The sequence below is a fragment of the Erpetoichthys calabaricus genome, chromosome 2 (assembly GCF_900747795.2).
Source record: "Erpetoichthys calabaricus chromosome 2, fErpCal1.3, whole genome shotgun sequence".
Taxonomy (NCBI): Eukaryota; Metazoa; Chordata; class Cladistia; order Polypteriformes; family Polypteridae; genus Erpetoichthys; species Erpetoichthys calabaricus.
This window is the reverse complement of record NC_041395.2, coordinates 26,057,935-26,077,665: the sequence shown is the minus strand read 5'-3', so window position 1 is coordinate 26,077,665 and position 19,731 is coordinate 26,057,935. Positions and strand designations below refer to the sequence as shown.

The following is a 19,731-nucleotide window of genomic DNA, read 5'->3' as shown; positions in this document are numbered from 1 at the left end:
GCTTGTTGCTGCTCTCATTGTGCAATAGCAGACATTTCTAAAATTGTTGTTCTTCTCTTTTCTAAGAGCTGTGATAAAATGTTTTGTGGACCTGAGCAGATCAATATTCCTTCATCTTTCTTTACTTTCAGATATTAATAATTCATTACATTTATATAGCACTTTTCTCAGTACTCAAAGCGCTATCCACACAGGGAGGAACTGGGAAGCAAACCCACAATCTTCCACAGTCTCCTTACTGCAAAGCAGCAGCACTACCACTGCGCCACCTGTGAGGTTGTATGAAGGTCACAGTTTGCAGGTCCTGCTTTGGCTCATTTTGTATCTCATTATTGTTTGGCTGCTAATTAAGGAAAAAGAAACAATTAAGGGGTCTGAGTCTTTAAGAACAAGTCAATTATAATTAAAAGAAGCCTGAGACAAGTTAATTACAATTAAGGCCCAAAGAAGTTAATTAGCAGCAAAAAACAGGTCACTCATTAAGAAAGGGTTAGAACGAAAACCTGCAGCCACTACAGCCCTCCAGAACTCGAGTTTGAGAACCCTGGAATAGACCATATTGCAGACTTTAACATAGGAAGAAGCTACAAGAAGTTGAGGCCAGAAGGTTTGTGGTACGTGTCATGGTTGTAACCCCAACCCTAACCCTGTCGGACAAGCTGTCAGATTGCAGATCGAGGTCTTTCTTGTAATGTTAGCAGTGTGATCTGTAGATTTGACTGAGGAGTATCGGCAGGCCGAATAGACAGTAGCTGCAATAGTGGTGGAGGACAAGAGCTATGCATTGGTGGACGTTGATGAGACAGTACTGAATACCTGACAGATGTCCTCAAAAAGTTCTCCAAGTCCTCAAATCATGTAATGAATCAGGAAAGGTAGAGTAGGATAGGGCTGAACTCAGTTGGAGGCCTTAAGAGATGGAATAAGCACTTTGAGGAACTTTCAAATCCAGTGGATACACCTTAATCTGAGGAGGTAGTGTTAGGGCTCGTTCATACTTCACGCTCAGAACACTTATGCGCACGCATCATGGCTTCCACGCGTTCATTTGACACGTCCTCTGAGCACATCTTCAGAAATTAACTCGACGTGTGCGTGAGTTGCAGTACCAGCAAAAAGTTTTTGGGGGCAGTGTGATGAAAGTTGGAATGTGACGTCAGAGTCTCTGTTTACTATCTGCATGTGACAGAAAGCCTCTATGCGGAGCCTAGTAGGTTTGATGCGCGTGCTTCGATGTTTGATAAATGGTTCGATGTGGTGAAGCAAAATGCCAACATACAGATGCATTCGTGGTGCTTTTATATTCAAGCGTCACATATTCCCGATCGTAATGACACGATACATTTGAAAAGTCACACCATCTTTTCTGCCGTCTTCTTTTTCTGGGGCTTCCTCCTGACCTGACAGCAGCGGCAAACAGCAATACATCACCACACAGAACACATTAAGTGTATGCTATTCCAACTCTCTGCACATTTAGAACCCTTAGATTTATACTTGATATCACTTTCATGATAAAATGCATTAAAGTATGTATGTTACATTTTACAGATAAATCGTTAATTTTGTTTAAATAATGAACAGTGTTAATAATTACACACATGGGGGTGACACTGTGGCGGAGCGGTAGCACTGCTGTCTTGCAGGGAGTCACGTCGCTGGGAATCCCTGCCTGGAGTTTGCATGTTTTCCTGCTGGGTTTCCACACTGTGCTCTGGGTTCCTTCCTTTGGTGACACTAAAATGAGGCTAGTGTGTATGTGAGTGTTTGTATTCACCTTGCGATGAGCTGATGCCCCGTTTAGGGATTGTTTCTACTTCGTGCCCAATGCTAGCTGGAATGGACACATCCCTGGATTGATGGATTTTTCAGAGATATTGCAGTAAGGTGTCATCAGAATTTAATGGGTGTTCCAGGCAATTCACAACACAGCGAAGCCAAACCTGTTCTCACCGTGATAATATCTCACACTGCCACCTGGTGGATTCCTCCAGATTTACATAAAGTACCCGCGCAAGTATAAACAGTACAACGCTTGCGTACCAGGAGTGTCCGCTGGAGCATGTATCACGTGACGTGAAAAATAAACCCAGTCTTGGAAGCACTGCTTGGGGTTGAATCTGTCTTAGTGGCTGATGCCAAAGCGGTGATTAAAAAGCTTGGTAGTGGTAAGGCCGATAAGGTGATAAGATGTGAATGGACAAACTGAATGTTTTGGATAAGCTCTTCACTGTCACAAGAAAAGAAGAGGAAGTGCCCTGATAACAAGATGAAGGTAAACGTCCACAAGGACTTCTCACTAGTTTTATTTGTTGCTGCTAAAATCAGAGCAGGACCCTTACTTTTTCCTATATGTTTATTATGGAGCTACCACCAATGATGAACACAGTAGAATGACTGCTTTTTCGTTCAATAATATTTACACAAACTTGTTAATCTATAAAAAAAAGCATAAACTTTAACTAAACTTATTTTCTACGTATTTTCTAAGTATTTTCTATGTATAGCACACATTAAAAGAGTTTAAACTATCCATCCATTTTTAATGTTGCACTACACTGTCTGAACATTGACACTGACAACCACCTCAACTTGATTCTTTAAAGGCTATAAAGTAGGCCCAGCATTCTCACTGGTGTTTTAGGCACATGTTAAAAAATGAATAATATGTATTTAAAAAGAAACTTTGTAATAAATAAAGGCAATAACAAAATATGTTGTAAATATATTTCAAAAGCAAAAAGCAAGGTTATTGGGGCATACAGTCATATGAAAAAGTTTGGGAACCCCTCTCAGCCTGCATAATGATTGACTCTCCTTTCAACAAAAAAGATAACAGTGGTATGTCTTTCATTCCCTAGGAACATCTGAGTACTGCGGTGTTTTCCGAACAAAGATTTTTAGTATCGCAGTATTTAGTTGTATGAAATTAAATCAAATGTGAAAAACTGGCTGTGCACAAACGTGGGTCCCCTTGTAATTTTGCTGATTTGAATGCCTGTCACTGCTCAATGCTGATTACTTACAACACCAAATTGGTTGGATGAGCTCGTTAAGCCTTGAACTTCATAGACAGGTGTGTCCAATCATGAGATATAAAGGTATTTAAGGTGGTCAATTGCAAGTTGTGCTTCCTTCCCTTTGACTCTCCTCTGAAGAGAGACAGCATGGGATCATCAAAGCAACGCTCAAAAGACCTAAAAACAAAGATTGTTGAGTCTCATGGTTTAGGAGAAGCTACAAAAAGCTATCTCAGAGGTTTAAACTGTCAGTTTCAACTGTAAGGAATGGAATCAGGAAATGGAGGGCCACAGGCACAATTGCTGTTAAGCCCAGCAGGTCTGGCAGACCAAGAAAAATACAGAAGTGGCATATGTGCAGGATTGTGAGAATGGTTACAGACAACCCACAGATCACCTCCAAAGACCTGCAAGAACATCTTGCTGCAGATGGTGTATCTGTACATCGTTCTACAATTCAGCGCAATTTGCACAAAGAACATCTGTATGGCAGGGTGATGAGAAAGAAGCCCTTTCTGCACTCACACCACAAACAGAGTCGCTTGTTGTATGCAAATGCTCATTTAGACAAGCCAGATTCATTTTGGAACAAAGTGCTTTGGACTGATGAGACAAAAATTGAGTTATTTGGTCAAAGCAAAAAGCACTTTGCATGGCGGAAGAAGAACACCGCATTCCAAGAAAAAACCCTGCTACCTACTGTCAAATGTGGTGGAGGTTCCATCATGCTGTGGGGCTGTGTGGCTAGTTCAGGGACTGGGGCCCTTGTTAAAGTCGAGGGTCAGATGAATTCAACCCAATATCAACAAATTCTTCAGGATAATGTTCAAGCATCAGTCACAAAGTTGAAGTTACGCAGGGGTTGGATATTCCAACAAGACAATGATCCAAAACACAGTTCGAAATCTACAAAGGCATTCATGCAGAGGGAGAAGTACAATGTTTTGGAATGGCCGTCACAGTCCCCTGACATGAATATCATCGAAAATCTATGGGATGATTTGAAGCAGGCTGTCCATGCTCGGCAGCCATCAAATTGAACTGAACTGGAGAGATTTTGTATGGAAGAATGGTCAACAATACCTCCATCCAGAATCCAGACACTCATCAAAGGCTACAGGAGGACAGCGTCTAGAAGCTGTTAGATTTGCAAAAGGAGGCTCAACTAAGTATTGATGTCATATCTCTGTTGGGGTGCCCATATTTATGCACCTGTCTAATTTTGTTATGATGCATATTGCATATTTTCAGTTAATCCAATAAACTTAATGTCACTGCTGAAATACTACTGTTTCCATAAGACATGTCAGATATTAAAAGGAAGTTGCTACTTTGAAAGCTCAGCCAATGAGAAACAAAAATCCAAAGAATTAAGAGGGATTCCCAAATTTTTTCATATGACTGTAAATCTTATACAGTATATGGATTCTGTCATGTTTGATATTGGATGATCCAAAGTCAACAAAAACAAACAAAAGCATCAAGCAAGGAAAAGTGACCACTCAAAAGAGTGCAAATGCTTTAAAAAAAGCCCCCGAAAATACTGATATGAGATCAGTTTCATCCAATTATTCATCTGGTGCTCTGATCAATAAAGGCTGAAAACTGTGAGAGCATAAAGACAGATGTTTCAATTTTTATACAACCAGAGGAACAAACAAACACATAAATAAACAAATAAAATGAATTATATTTAAGAATTTATTTTTAATACGGTGGCTTGTTATTTTACTCGTCACTTCAAACCCACACGTCACTTGTCTTGGCTGAGCTGAAATCATAAAATTATAATAAAGGAAAAAAGTAAGTCGCTACTGCCATCTTGTGGTTTTAAGTAAATGTTCAACATTTATGTCAATGTCAGTAGTGCTAGGGTGTTGTACCGTGTTAGCCATTATGAATGTAGAGAAAAGCCAAGCAAAATGACACCTTTTATTGGCTAACTAAAAAGATTACAATATGCAAGCTTTCGAGGCAACTCAGGCCTCTTCTTCAGACAAGATGTAATCAATTTTGTCAATGTCAAATTATTTATACAGCACATTTAAACAACATCAGTAATGCTGTAGCCAAAGTGCTTTACATTAAAACATACAATAAACATAAATAAAAAAAAATAGAAATTAAATACAATAAAACACAATTTGAACAGCATTAACATTGAAACAAAAAAATGACAAAGAGGATGGAATCATCAGTATCACTGAATAGAAATGCATTAGAGACATTAGAAAGCCTTCTTTGAAAAGCATGAGAATGCAGTGATGACCAAGAAAAGCACGTGTTGCGATCATAACCATTTCAACTTTGAAATCACTTCAGGTTTTTTATTTTTATTTTTTGGCCCAGTGACTCCTCATTCACCAGCACGAGAGAAACCCCACCTGCAGCTTGCTGATCTTGACATGTTATTATGCAAGACATTCCCTATTTTTGGCCCACTGGACCTGAAAAGTTGTAGGAAATTGTTAGACCAAGAAATTATTCCTTTATAATAAGGAGTAAACCAATAAGCATCTTAAGCGAAAATGATCAGAAAGATTTGAAGTTATGCATACCATTTCAACCAGTCCCAGAGGTTCATCCTCAAATGAGAGAAGGGGATAAGGGGTCAAAGTTACTCCTTTTCACAAACTTCAAAAAATAAATAGATAAATAAATAAGAACCAGTACTAGTGGCAAGTGGAGTGCCATTTTAAGGATGCTGATCATTTTGTTGATATTTGATTTTTTACTGGTGGTCCTAAACCACTAAAAGTCACTCCCAGGTGTTTAAACGTGACAAAATTCAAACATAAGCCTGTGGTGTGTCCTTTTAGACTATCTCATGGTCAATGATTACAACTACGATATTATTTTTGATTTTTGATCCTCTACTAAGGATGTAGCCCCCTATGAAACTCTATCAGAAGGCGAAAAATGACAAATGGCTGTATCTATCGATTGTGGCTAGTGTCTGTGAATATGATCAAAGAAGAACAGACTCCGTCACATTGCATGATATTAGCTATGGGTGGATGCAGAACTCAAAGAAAGTGGCCACTAAGTCATCATTATCTCTGGAATAATGGCTGTTTACCAGGTTTACCTACTGTAGGTTTGCCAGTTGACACGCAGGTCTTTTTCTTCAACTTACTACAGTCCTACAACTTTCCCAGACTTGCAAACTTAATGTGGGCAAATTTAAATATTGTAGAAGTGCAATGTTCTTGGCTGATCATTTAAGAGCCAAACAGGCATGATGCTGCTGCTAAAATGAACATGTCCATGAATGAAAAACAATCATAAAGCATTAACTACTGATATTTATTTCAAAACTGGATCACCTCAGACTGTGGACCGCTTAAAAGAACTTGAGGATACAGGGCTGAGAGATGTCATTCAGTGAGATCTGGCAATTCTTACACCTTACCTTTGCATGAGACAATTGTTTCACCTACCAAGGACTCATATGAAAGGCACAAGTCTCTGCGGCCTGAGCAGCAGTGACACTGACAGGGGACTGCTGGACATTGCTGAACCCTGCTACCTTGGTTAAACACACAATTAAAGACATACTGACATGAGTAATATTTTGCAATTGACAGCCGTATATACAGTATATATATATATATATATATATATATATATATATATATATATATATATATATAAACTGCAGTTGTGACCTACTGGGCTGGCTACTTTGAGCAGTTGTCCAAAGCTGATCCTCTGGCTAGGACGTTGGATATTTCTGGGTCCACGGTTTTTGAGACTGATCCTCCAATTAGCTGTGAACCCCCACAGTCTCACTGAGATTGCACAGGTGGTCAACCAGTTGAGGGTAGGGAAGGCTGCAGGGATATGTGGTATTCGGGGTGAACTTCTCCAGGCTGGTGGTAAGGCTGTCCTCCTGGCATTGCAAGCAATCTTTGCTTCCATTTGGGAGATGGGTATCACCCCAACTGAATGGAAAACGGGACTTGTCCCTATCTGGAAAGGGAAGGGTGATCGCTTGGATTGGGGCAACTACAGGGGGATAACACTTCTGTCAGTGCCGGGTAAGGTCCTTGCTAGGGTTGTCCTCAATAGGATCCGTGATCATTTGCTCACCTACCAGTCTGGTTTTACACCTAAGAAGTCTACCATCGACCGCATCCTGGCGCTGAGGGTTCTCATGGAGTGCAAACGCGAATATCAGCAGAGTTTCTTTGCAGCCTTTGTCGATTTTTGTAAAGCATTCAACTCAGTTGATCGAGCTGCCCTGTGGGACATCCTGAGGGTTCATGGGATCCCTTCAAAATTGCTGGATATCATGGCCGGCCTGTATACTGGTACTGTGAGTGCTGTGCAGAGTGGAGGCAGAACCTCTGAGTTTTTTCCAGTTGATTCTGGGGTCTGTCAAGGGTGTGTTCTGCTCCTGCTCTGATCAATGCTTGCTTGGACTGGGTGTTGGGCAGGGTGGTGGGGTTCAGTGGCTGTGGGGCATCTGTTGGTGAAGAAATATTCATGGATCTTGACTTTGCTGACAATGCTGTGATCTTCACAGCTTTGCTCCCGATATCTGTGCAAAAGGACAAAGTTCCAAGTCTTCAGAGTCCTGCTGCTTCCTGTCTTGCTATATGGTTACGAGACATGGACGCTATCCAGTGACCTGAGAGGAAGACTGGACTCCTTTGCTACTGTGTCTCATTGGAGAATCCTTGGGTACCAATGGTTTGACTTTGAGTCCCGAATGAGGCACATTACCTGCATTGTGAGAGAGTATCAGTTACAGCACTACGGCCATGTGGCATGATTCCCCGAGTGTGATCTGGCTCGTAAGATCCTCATTGTTGAGGCCAAGGGGACACCCATGTAACACCTGGCTACGGCAGATAGAGGGTAATTTCCGGACGGTGGGACTGGACTGTGTGTCTGCCTGGGGGGTTGCCAACCAGGATCCCGAGGTGTTTCATCATGTGATGGGTGCGGCAATGCACTGTACCAGTGTATGCTTTCCAACCTGACCTGACCTGACACACACATGAGGTGGGTGTAAGGCCTCTAGTGATTAATGGCTATGTCACCACCAACGTCACTTCTGGTGTCCATCAACCTGGGCCTGCCTCTTCCCGCCAGAAGGACTTAAGACTGGAACATCCGCTGTCTTGAGGCAGTTCAATTGAGAACTCTCATTTGTAAAGATTTCTATGCAATTATTGTGAGTTTTCTTTGTTGTTTTTAACTCAAGTTATACGGGGTCATCAAGGTGGTGCCCCAACTCTTTATTGTAGTCTGTCCTCTTACAATAAATAATAATTATACTGTGTGTCATCAGAAAACAGAATCAAAGACTTATTGCTTATTGGGCTTGTTGGCAGCAGCTTCATCTTTTGAATGTTTATCAGATAGAAAATAAGTTGAACTGGCACCATACACATTTGCACTCACTTGAAAGGTGAAATCAATTATTGAAATAATAGTTCACACCTCAAATAGGTGACTACCTTCAACATAAACAAAAATAGGTATATGAAATAATGAGAAATTTGATTATAACACTACCACTAGGTAAATGTCAGTCAGTCATCGTCCAACCCGCTATTTCCTAAACCACAGGTGTCGAACTCCGGTCCTCGAGGGCCGCAGTGGCTGCATGTTTTCATTCTAACCATCTTCTTCATTAGTGTGCCAATTTTACTGCTAATTAACTTCTTTTGCTTTAGTTTTAATTAACTTGTCTCAGCCCCCTTAGTTGTCTCTTTTTCCTTAATTAGTAGCCAAACAATAATGAGACAAACAAGCCACCATATGACCAGCTCACCTGTGCCCATCACACAATATCTGAAAATAAAGAAAGGTGAAGGGCTCAGGTCACCAAAACATCTTGACGGTGTTCTTAGAAAAAACAGAAAAATCAACAAATTTGAAAATATCTGCTCTGGCAGAATGAGAGCAGCAACAAGCCATTGAATTAAAAATAATGGGCTTAATTAACATCAAGAATCAACTTCTCATTAAGAGACTGTTTGGAGTGAAATTGGTTGGAGTTTGAAATCCCAGTTTAGCTGGTCATCTGTTGGCTCGTTTCACGTCTCATTTCTGTTTGGCTGCCATTTAATGAAGAAACAAATCAATTCAGAGGACTGAATCCTTAAAAACAGGGCTATTGAAATGAAGGGAAAAGGAATTAATTAGCAGTGAAAACTGCTCACTGATTAGGAAAAGGGTTAGAATGAAAACCTGTAGCCACTGCGGCCCTCCAGGCCCGGAGTTCGACACCCCTGTCCTAAACACAGGGGTCTGCTGGAGCCAATCCCAGCCAGTAGAGGGTGCAAAGCAAGAACAAACCCTGGGCAGGGCACCAGCCCACTCTAGGGCACACACACAGGACAACCAACCAACCTGCATGTCTTTGGACTGTGGGAGGAAACCCACAGACACGGGGAGAACATGCAAACTCTATGCAGGGAGGACCCGGGAAGTGAACCCAGGTCTCCTTACTGCGAGGCAGCAGCACTATCACTGCGCCACCGTGCCGCCCTAGCCAAATGTCTTCCCAGTAAATATTATTTTATCAGTTTAAACTCTGGTATCACAACAGCACCAGACCATCTTTGGATTTTGTGCCAGTCCAACACAGAGCACGTTACTCCATTCAGCCTCACTTACTCAAACCAGACCAATTGACACTGGAAGAGCAACTTAATGTCAGAATTTGAACACAGTCTCCTGGTGATGTGAGTGACCATTGTGCCAAGTACACTCTGGTACTGTTTCTTTCTCTCTAACCCTTCAGAGCTCACGTTCCATGTCACTGAATTTGAGTTGTGGTTTGATATTTAAATTCCAGATCTATGAGACAACAGCAACCTTGCTGAAAAGTTGTACTCACTAATATGGAGTACTGGCACTTACTCTTTCAGCTGTCTACTGGGAACTAAAATGTCGCCCCTTGTTAACATATATACTTATGCCATCCTACCCAAGCTGAAGAAGCCTAAAACCAAGGAATATACTGTATATACAATGAAATGTATGCAAATCCCCTTCAATGAAAGCCTGCTTTATGCACTTTAATCACGATGTCTGAATTGTTTGCTTTGTAATTTTAAACTGAGAAGCAGAAATCAAGGAAAAATGTAACTTTGTCCCAAAAATTATAGAGGGAAGTGTATTTGTATTTCTTTCTCAATGTTTACATGCTTACTTTAGTTTTTCTGTTTCTTCATTCACCTTTTCTCTGGGGCTCCTTGTTCAGGGTTTGTCCCGGCCTTGTGCCCTGTGCTAGCTGGGATGGGCTCTAGCACTCGCTTGATGAAACACTTCAGGACTAAGTGTGTAAGAAAATGACTGACTTTTCCTCCGGAGTTTACTTTTTTAATTGTATTGGAATAGAGACAACTCATGTTGGGTAGAGGAGACACCAGTGCTAATGACACTAAAAAGAGTAACTACTTCAGTGTTGCCCACTTTTGTGTTTATTAGTAAATAATTTGCTTAGTAACCAGATCAATAAAAATAAATTCACTAATAATATAACATAACCAGATTGCAATTTCCAGATGGTTGCCAACTATCAACTGCCAGACAGTGATCAGAAGCCATTAAGAATGCAAACAGAATGTCAGGTTATATAGCGCCTTGATGTGCTGAGTACAAGTCAAAGGAGGTTCTGCTCAAGCTTTATAACACACTGGTGAGGCCTCATCTGGAGTACTGGGTGCAGTTTTGGTCTCCAGGCTACAAAAAGGACCTAGCAGCACTAGAAAAGGTCCACAGAAGAGCAACTAGGCTGACACCAGGGCTACAGGGGATGAATTATGAGGAAAGATTAAACGAGTTGAACCTTTTTAGTTTAAGCAAAAGAAGATTTAAGAGGAGACCTGACTGAAGTGTTTAAAATTATGAAGGGAATTAGTGCAGTGGATCGAGACAGTGACTTTAAAATAAGTTCATCAAGAACACGGGGACACAGTTGGAAACTTGTTAAGGGTAAATTTCACACAAACATTAAGAAGTTTTTCTTCACACAGAGAATGATAGACACATGGAATAAGCTATCAAGTAGTGTGGTAGAGAGTTGTACTTTAGAGACTTTTAAAACTCGATTTGATGTTATTTTAGAAGAAATAAGTGGATAGGACTCGCAAGCTTTGTTAGGCTGAATGGCCCATTCTCATCTAGGTTGTACTAATGTCATAATGATTGTAAATAACATAGGAACTTGCTTAATTAATGTAGAGTTCCAATTAAGAGAAGAAGTGGGTTGGAACAAAAACTTGTAGCCAGGGGCAGCCCCCAGGACTGAATGTTGAGAGCCGGTGGCCTAATGTGACATGGCCTTAAAAAACCCCTGTAGCTGTGACACAGCAGCGTTAAACAGTCCATTATGTAGATTTACACGCTATTCAGGGAAATTACTTTGTACTCCAAAGTCATGTTATTTTCTTTTATATGGTGTCACACACGTGCGACTAGGAGCGAGGTAAGTGGACCAAGTGAAGGTAATCATCCGCCAGGCCAGGGGGTGGCAGGGTGCTCTAAACCTTTTTAAAAAAACCTGCCTAGTTTAACACCATTTCCTGTTCCGGCGCCCAGACAGACGTCATTTCCTGTTCCGGTCTAATGACATCACTTCCGGTTTCCAACATATAAAACCTCCATGTTGACAGATCAGTTCAGTCCATTTTGGGAACTCAACCAGAAAACATCCTTGTGTTTTCCTTAAACCTTTTGCAGCCAGGGACAATATACGGGTGGCTGCCCCAAACCGTTCCAGTGTGTTGAGACTCATTCTTTTACAATGGTTACATCAGTAGAAAGTTGCAAAAAAGGATCAAGGAAAGCAGTTTAGATGTTGTGACGGGCGGCCATTAGTCCAGTGGATAAAGACGGTGACTTTAAAATGACTTCATCTGCGAACATGGGGACACAGTTGGAAACTTGTTAAGGGTAAATTTCACACAAACATTAGGAAATTTTTCTATACACAAAGAACGATAGATACATGGATTCCAAGCAGTAACCATTTTTAAACTCGACTTGATATTTTTTTGGAAGAATTAAAGTGATAGGACTGGCGAGCTTTGCTGGGCGGAATGGCCTTCATTGTTCTAATGTTGTAATTGTAATGGTTGTAAAAAGCATAGAAACTTTCTTAATTAAAGTAGGAGTTGGAGGAATGGTGGCTTCTTCATTACGTCCAAATGGTACTTCGTCCATCCATCCATTTTCCAACCTGCTGAATCCGAACATAGGGTCCTGGGGGTCTGCTGGAGCCAATCCCAGCCAACACAGGGCACAAGGCAGGAACCAATCCCGGGCAGGGTGCCAACCCACCGCAGGCTGGTACTTCACCACCTGCTTATTTTTGAATAATGATGGTGATGTCTAGTTAATGGGGTTGAAGAATGGTGTAATGTTAAGAAGACAGGGGTCTGTGGGGTAGTTACAATACAATACAATGCAGTTTATTTTTGTATAGCCCAAAATCACACAGGAAGTGCCACAGTGGGCTTTAACAGGCCCTGCCTCTTGACAGCCCCCCAGCCCTGACTCTCTAAGAAGACGAGGAAAAAACTCCCAAAAAAACCCTTGTAGGGAAAAAAATGGAAGAATCCTTAGGAAAGGCAGTTCAAAGAGAGACCCCTTTCCAGGTAGGTTGGGCGTGCAGTGGGTGTCAAAAGAAGGGGGTCAATACAATACAATACACAGAACAGAACAAATCTTCAATACAGTATAAAATAAAAAAAATGTTTTAGAAGTAAAAAAAAAATAAAAATCTTAGAAGTACGGAGCAGAATTTAACAGTAGATGATATCAGATGATATGATTTGGATATTTTTAGAGACCTGGAGACCTCATCCATCAAGCTGCCCTCCCCCATTTGGCCATTCCATGGCTGAAATAGCGCTGGGCCAGCCAATCCAATGAAAGGACCCCTCTTTCCCACAATTCCTGTGATCCTCCATCAGGGATGACTTTACCTTAGGCAGGCAAAACAACTTGGCAGGTGGGCCGTGGCACCAAGTGCCACATTTGAGTACCGAGAAGAGAAACAGAATAAGTGAGGGTTAGTATCCAATTCTAACTGTCATGTTACTTATGTTTTAGTGCTAATGACTAACAACAGAGATGCAGTCTGTACAGTTAATCAGCAGCTCTAGTCAGGGTGTGCGAAACTGAAGTAGTGAGTCTTCAGCCGGGATTTAAAAGCTGAGACTGAAGGGGCATCCCTTATAGTAGCAGGCAGACCCTGACTAGTGACTAGTGACTAGTTCAATACTGTCACCTCCTAATTTCCCCAGACTCATTTCCCAAGCCCTATGCTCATGGAAGACATTTCCTTAAATGAAAACAACAAAGAAGGAAAAGCAGAGTGGGCCAGTGATAATGCCTTTGGATCCTGAATGTTGAAGACACAGACGTTTTTGTGAATTAAAAAATACAGTGTCACCTCTCAAATAGAATGTCAGGTTATATAGCACCTTGATGTGTGGAGTCCAAGTTCTAGGAGTGTCTGCTAAAGCTTTATAACACACTGATGAGGCCTCATCTGGAGTACTGGGTGCAGTTTGGGTGTCCAGGCTACAAAAAGGACATAGCAGCACTAGAGAAGGTCCAGAGAAGAGCTGGCGATAAAATATATGGAAAGATTAAAAGAACAGCACTAGAGAAGGTCCAGAGAAGAGCGACTGGGCTGATTCAGGGCTACAGGGGATGAGTTATGAAGAAAGATTAAAAGAGCTGAGCCTTTACAGTTTAAGCAAAAGAAGATTAAGAGGTGACCTGATTGAAGTGTTTAAAATTATGAAGGGAATAAGTTCCGTGGATCGAGACTGTTATTTTGAAATGAGTTCACCAAGAACACGAGGACACAGTTAGAAACTTGTTAAGGGTAAATTTCACACAAACATTAGGAGGTTTTTCTTTTCACAGAGAACCACAGACACCTGGAATCCAAGCAGTATGGTGGACAGATGGACTTTAGAGACTTTTAAACTTGACTTGATATTTTTTTGGAAGAATTAAGGTGATAGGACTGGCGAGCTTTGTTGGGCGGAATGGCCTTCATTGTTCTAATGTTGTAATGGTTGTAAAACGCATAGAAACTTTCTTAATTAAGGTAGAAGTAGGAGAAATGGTGGCTTCTTCATTATGTTTGGCTGGTACTTCACCACCTGCTTATTTTTGAATAATGATGGTGATGTCTAGTTGATGTCACAGATTTCCTTAAATGAAAACAAAAAAGCAGGATAAGCAGCGTGGGCCAGTGATGATGCCTTGGGATCCTGAATGTTGAAGACACAGACGTATTTGTGAATTAAAAAATACAGTGTCACCTCTCAAACAGAATGTCAGGTTATATAGCACCTTGATGTGTGGAGTCCAAGTTCTAGGAGTGTCTGCTCAAGCTTTATAACACACTGGTGAGGCCTCATCTGGAGTACTGGGTGCAGTTTGGGTCTCCTGGCTACAAAAAGGACATAGCAGCACTAGAGAAGGTCCAGAGAAGAGCTGGCGATAAAATATATGGAAAGATTAAAAGAACAAAGGGAAATTAAGAGGAGACATGACTGAACTGTTTAAAATTATGAAGGGAATTAGTCCAGACGTTTGAGACTGTGACTTTAAAATGAGTCCATCAAGAACACGGGGACACTGTTAGGAACTTGTTTAGGGTAAATTTCACACAAACATTAAGAAATTTTTCTTTACACAAAGAACGATAGATACATGGATTCCAAGCAGTATGGTGGACAGACATTTAAACTGATCTTGATATTTTTTGGAAGAATTAAGTGGCTAGGACTGGCGAGCTTTGTTGGGCAGAATGGCCTGTTCTCGTCGTCATTGTTCTAATGTTGTAATTGTTGTAAAAAGCATAGAAACTTTCTTATTTAAGGTAGGAGTTGGAGGAATGGTGGCATCTTCATTACGTTCACTTCCTACTTATTTTTGAATAATGATGGTGATGTCTAGTTAATGAGGTTGAATAATGGTGTAATGATAAGAAGACAGGGGTCCGTGGGGTAGTTCAACCCTGTCACCTCCTAATCCCCTCAGACTCATTTCCTAGGCCAAATGCTCATGGCAGACATTTCTCTAAATGAAAAACAACAAAGCAGGAAAAGCAGAGTGAGCCAGTGATGATGCCTTGGGATCCTGAATGTTGAAGACACAGAAGTATTTGTGAATTAACAAATGCAATGTCACCCCTCAGTAGCCACCATTCAACTCACAGGCATTTCACCTCACTTGACGTTTTGTCACAGCTTCTTTTCTCAATCTGCAGGCGCTGTTGTTAAAAGCTGAAATCAACAATTTACTCATAAAATGGAATGCAAGCTGAGATTCTTCACCCTGTTTTTTATTTAGACGGTTCCTTTTATAAATTAGCTCCAACTGCCATCTCGGAGCATGTTGTGAAAGATTAGAATGATTGGCCTCTTCTTTTTTTTTGCTGTCTCAGTTAAACCTGCTGCATTCTGATCGTATCTTCCTGAGAAATAAAGAAAGAGCTGTCATCTTTTGGATGATATATGCAATGTTAACCAGGCTTCCTTAGGAAGGAATGTCAAACATTGCATAACCGCCTCCCTTTTTGGACAACCACAACCTCCAGCCCTCCTTGTTTACACTTTTTAACTTTCAGCTTCTTAGGGTGGCACGGCCTTGTTTTAAAATAAATGATAATGATACCAGGTTTTGGAAGAATTTCAATAATTCAAATATTTGTGTAATCTGATTATTTCTTTGCCTTTATGTTAAAGCCCTTGATATTCTCATCCTGGCTGCAAGTAATTCTGGCTCTTAAACAAGAATTCAGAGTACAGTAGGTGTAAAGTCCTTTTTTGCCCTTTTTCTGTTTGTTCTACCATCGGACCCCAAAAAACAGAAAGTTGCACTCAATTTAACTTTACCAATATTTAATAAAAGTATAAGGTGCACATTACCTGCATTTAGAGTATGGCTGCTGACATATAAGTGCAACATTAATTGATTACATTTCCCTTTAGTGCCCATCAATCTACACACGACAACCTATGATGCCATTTTGTAAGAAGCTTAATCCAGACCAGGGTCACGCTTGGATTGAGCCTGTCCGAGCTGGCATTGGGCACAATTCAAGAACAAACCCTGGACAGGGTGCCGGTCCAGAGTGGAGTACCATGTTCTAGGGCCAACTTAGTGTTGCCAATTCACCTAACATGCAGTCTTTGGACTGCGAGAAGAAACCCACATGGACACGGGGAGAACATGCAGACTCCACACAAGAAGGATGTGGGGCACCAACCCTGGTCTCCTTACTGTGAGGCAGCAGCGCTACCACTGAGTCAGCATGCTGCCCCACAACATCCTATAGTAACAGAAACATGTTTTTAGGAAAGGTTTGCAAACATATGAAAATCTAAAACTGAGATCTCTCATTCCTGTAAGTATTCAGACCCTTAATTCAGTAATTTTTAGAAGTCCCTTTGGCAGCAATTCGAGTTTTGAATCTTCCTAGGAAAATCTCTACAAGCTTTGCACATCTGGAAAATCCTCTCAAGCTCCATTAGGCTGAACGGGAAGCATCTGTAAACTGCCATATCCAAGTCTCTCCACTGATATTCTATGGGGTTTAACTTCCTTAGCATTATTTGTACATGTCAAAAGTACTGAATTGTTCTCAACAAGAAAAAATGTTAATAAGTGTTACAGAAACATGTTAATATGAGTAACTAAATACAGCACAAAGGCATGCCTAGTGTCCACTGCTGTACCAATGCAAATTCAGTACACGTCCTTATAATATTTTTCCTGTTGTTTGCACATGAGAGGGTAGAATGTCACATTAGGGTGGAGTGGTGGCTCTGAGGCTAAGGATCTGTGCTGGTATCCAGAAGGTTGCCGGTTCGAATCCCCATCACTGCCAAAAGAGATCCTACTCTGCTGGGCCCTTGAGCAAGACCCTTAACCTGTAATTGCTCCAGAGGCGCTGTACAATGGCGGACCCTGCGCTCTGACCTCAAGGGTTATGTGAAAACTAACAAATTCCTAATACAAGGACAATAAAGAACAAAAAAAATCTTGATATGCTCCCTTTGTATTATTGTAGGCTACCACAGCACAAGGCTTAGAGACTTCCACATTTCCCCGAACATTGACAGTTGCTGCATTATGAACAATGTTTAGGGGAAGTAAGTCAAACCCAGCCGGGACACTCAAGACACGGAAGGATGGGGGAAGGCAGCTTTTTTAGAGCACTGCCTCCCCCAAACCACAAGATGGCAGCACCCCTGGATTACAGCAGTGCCCCAGATTACCACCGGGCATCATGGGACTTGGAGTTCTTTATCGCAGCCCTGTTGGGTGTTGTGCAGCTCCTATCTTGGGGTGTCAGTAAACGAGACTGAGCAACCAAGGAATGGAGTAAGAGAGACTCAGACTAAAAAAAATATTCAAAATCAGGAATCTGTTTTATTCCAGCAGTGTCCATACTATATTTACAAAGGAATGTCTTGCAAAAAAAAATATTTACAAAGTCCAATGCAAAGACACTTCCCAAACGAAAAATCAGTGCAGGTGATACAATACAGTCATATGAAAAAGTTTGGGAATCCCTCTTAATTCTTTGGATTTTTGTTTATCATTGGCTGAGCTTTCAAAGTAGAAACTTCCTTTTAATATCTGACATGTCTTATGGAAACAGTAGGATTTCAGCAGTGACATTAAGTTTATTGGATTAACAAAAATATGCAATATGTATCATAACAAAATTAGACAGGTGCATAAATTTGGGCACCCCAACAGAGATATGACATCAATACTTAGTTGAGCCTCCTTTTGTAAATCTAATAGCCTCTAGACGCTGTCCTCCTATAGCCTCTGATGAGTGTCTGGATTCTGGTTGGAGGTATTTCTGACTATTCTTCATACAAAATCTCTCCAGTTCAGTTAAATTTGATGGCTGCCAAGCATGGACAGCCTGCTTCAAATCATCCCATAGATTTTCGATGATATTCAAGTCAGGGGACTGTGATGGCCATTCCAGAACATTGTACTTCTCCCTCTGCATGAATGCCTTTGTAGATTTTGAACTGTGTTTTGGGTCATTGTCTTGTTGGAATATCCAACCCCTGAGTAACTTCAACTTTGTGACTGATGCTCAAACGTTATCCTGAAGAATTTGTTGATACTGGGTTGAATTCATCTGACCCTCAACTTTAACAAGGGCCCCAGTCCTTGAACTAGCCACACAGCCCCACCGCATGATGGAACCTCCACCACATTTGACAGTAAGTAGCAGGTGTTTTTCTTGGAATGCGGTGTTCTTCTTCCGCCATGCAAAGCGCTTTTTCTTATGACCAAATAACTCCATTTTTGTCTCATCAGTCCAAAGCACTTTGATCCAAAATGAATCTGGCTTGTCTAAATGAGCATTTGCATACAACAAGCGACTCTGTTTGAGGCATGAGTGCAGAAAGGGCTTCTTTCTCATCACCCTGCCATACAGATGTTCTTTGTGCAAATTGCGCTGAATTGTAGAACAATGTACAGATACACCATCTGCAGCAAGATGTTCTTGCAGGTCTTTGGAGGTGATCTGTGGGTTGTCGGTAACCATTCTCACAATCCTGCGCATATGCCACTCCTGTATTTCTCTTGGCCTGCCAGACCTGCTGGGTTTAACAGCAACTGTGCCCGTGGCCTTCCATTTCCTGATTACATTCCTTACAGTTGAAACTGACAGTTTAAACCTCTGAGATAGCTTTTTGTAGCCTTCCCCTAATCCAGCAGACTGAACAATCTTTGTTTTCAGATGTTTAGAGAGTTGCTTTGAGGATCCCATGCTGTCACTCTTCAGAGGAGAGTCAAAGGGAAGGAAGCACAACTTGCAATTGACCACCTTAAATACCTTTATATCTTATGATTGGACATACCTGTCTATGAAGTTCAAGACTTAATGAGCTCATCCAACCAATTTGGTGTTGTAAGTAATCAGCATTGAGCAGTGACAGGCATTCAAATCAGCAAAATGACAAGGGGACCCACATTTGTGCACAACCAGTTTTTCATATTTGGTTTAATTTCATACAACTAAATACTGCGATACTAAAAATCTTTGTTCAGAAAACACCGCAGTACTCAGATGTTCCTTGAAAATGAAAGACATACCACTGTTATATTTTTTGTTGAAAGGAGAGTCAATTATTATGGAGGCTGAAAGGGGTTTCCAAACATTTTCATATGACTGTATTTACAGTAGCTTCCAAAGCAAAAGTGAAGAAAAGACCAAAACAGAATAAAAAAGTCGGATCACAAAGGACAGACAAAAAATAAATAAATAATCAAAACAAAAAGATTTTTGCAAATTTATTAAAAATCAAAAAACTGAGAAATCCCATGTACATAAGTATTCACAGCCTTTGCTCAATACTTTCTCGATGCACCTTTGGCAGCAATTACAGCCTCAAGTCTTTTTGAATATGATGCCACAAGCTTGGCACACCTATCCTTGGCCAGTTTCACCCATTCCTCTTTGCAGCACCTCTCAAGCTCCACCAGGTTGTCTGGGAAGCGTCAGTGCACAGCCATTTTAAGATCTCTCCAGAGATGTTCAATCGGATTCAAGTCTGGGCTCTGGCTGGGCCACTCAAGGACATTCACAGAGTTGTCCTGAAGCCACTCCTTTGATATCTTGGCTGTGTGCTTAGGGTTGTTGTCCTTCTGAAAGATGAACCGTCACTCCAGTCTGAGGTCA

General features: G+C 41.1%; 1 long non-coding RNA gene across 1 annotated transcript; it reads left to right on the top strand.

Annotated features, from left to right (window-relative positions):
• The first annotated feature begins 10,669 nt into the window (after positions 1-10,669).
• LOC127526810 (uncharacterized) lies at positions 10,670-15,893 on the top strand. Its single transcript, XR_007934248.1, has 3 exons — positions 10,670-11,001; positions 13,907-14,109; positions 14,890-15,893. It is a non-coding gene; the product is annotated as an uncharacterized LOC127526810 (long non-coding RNA).
• The last annotated feature ends 3,838 nt before the right edge of the window (positions 15,894-19,731 follow it).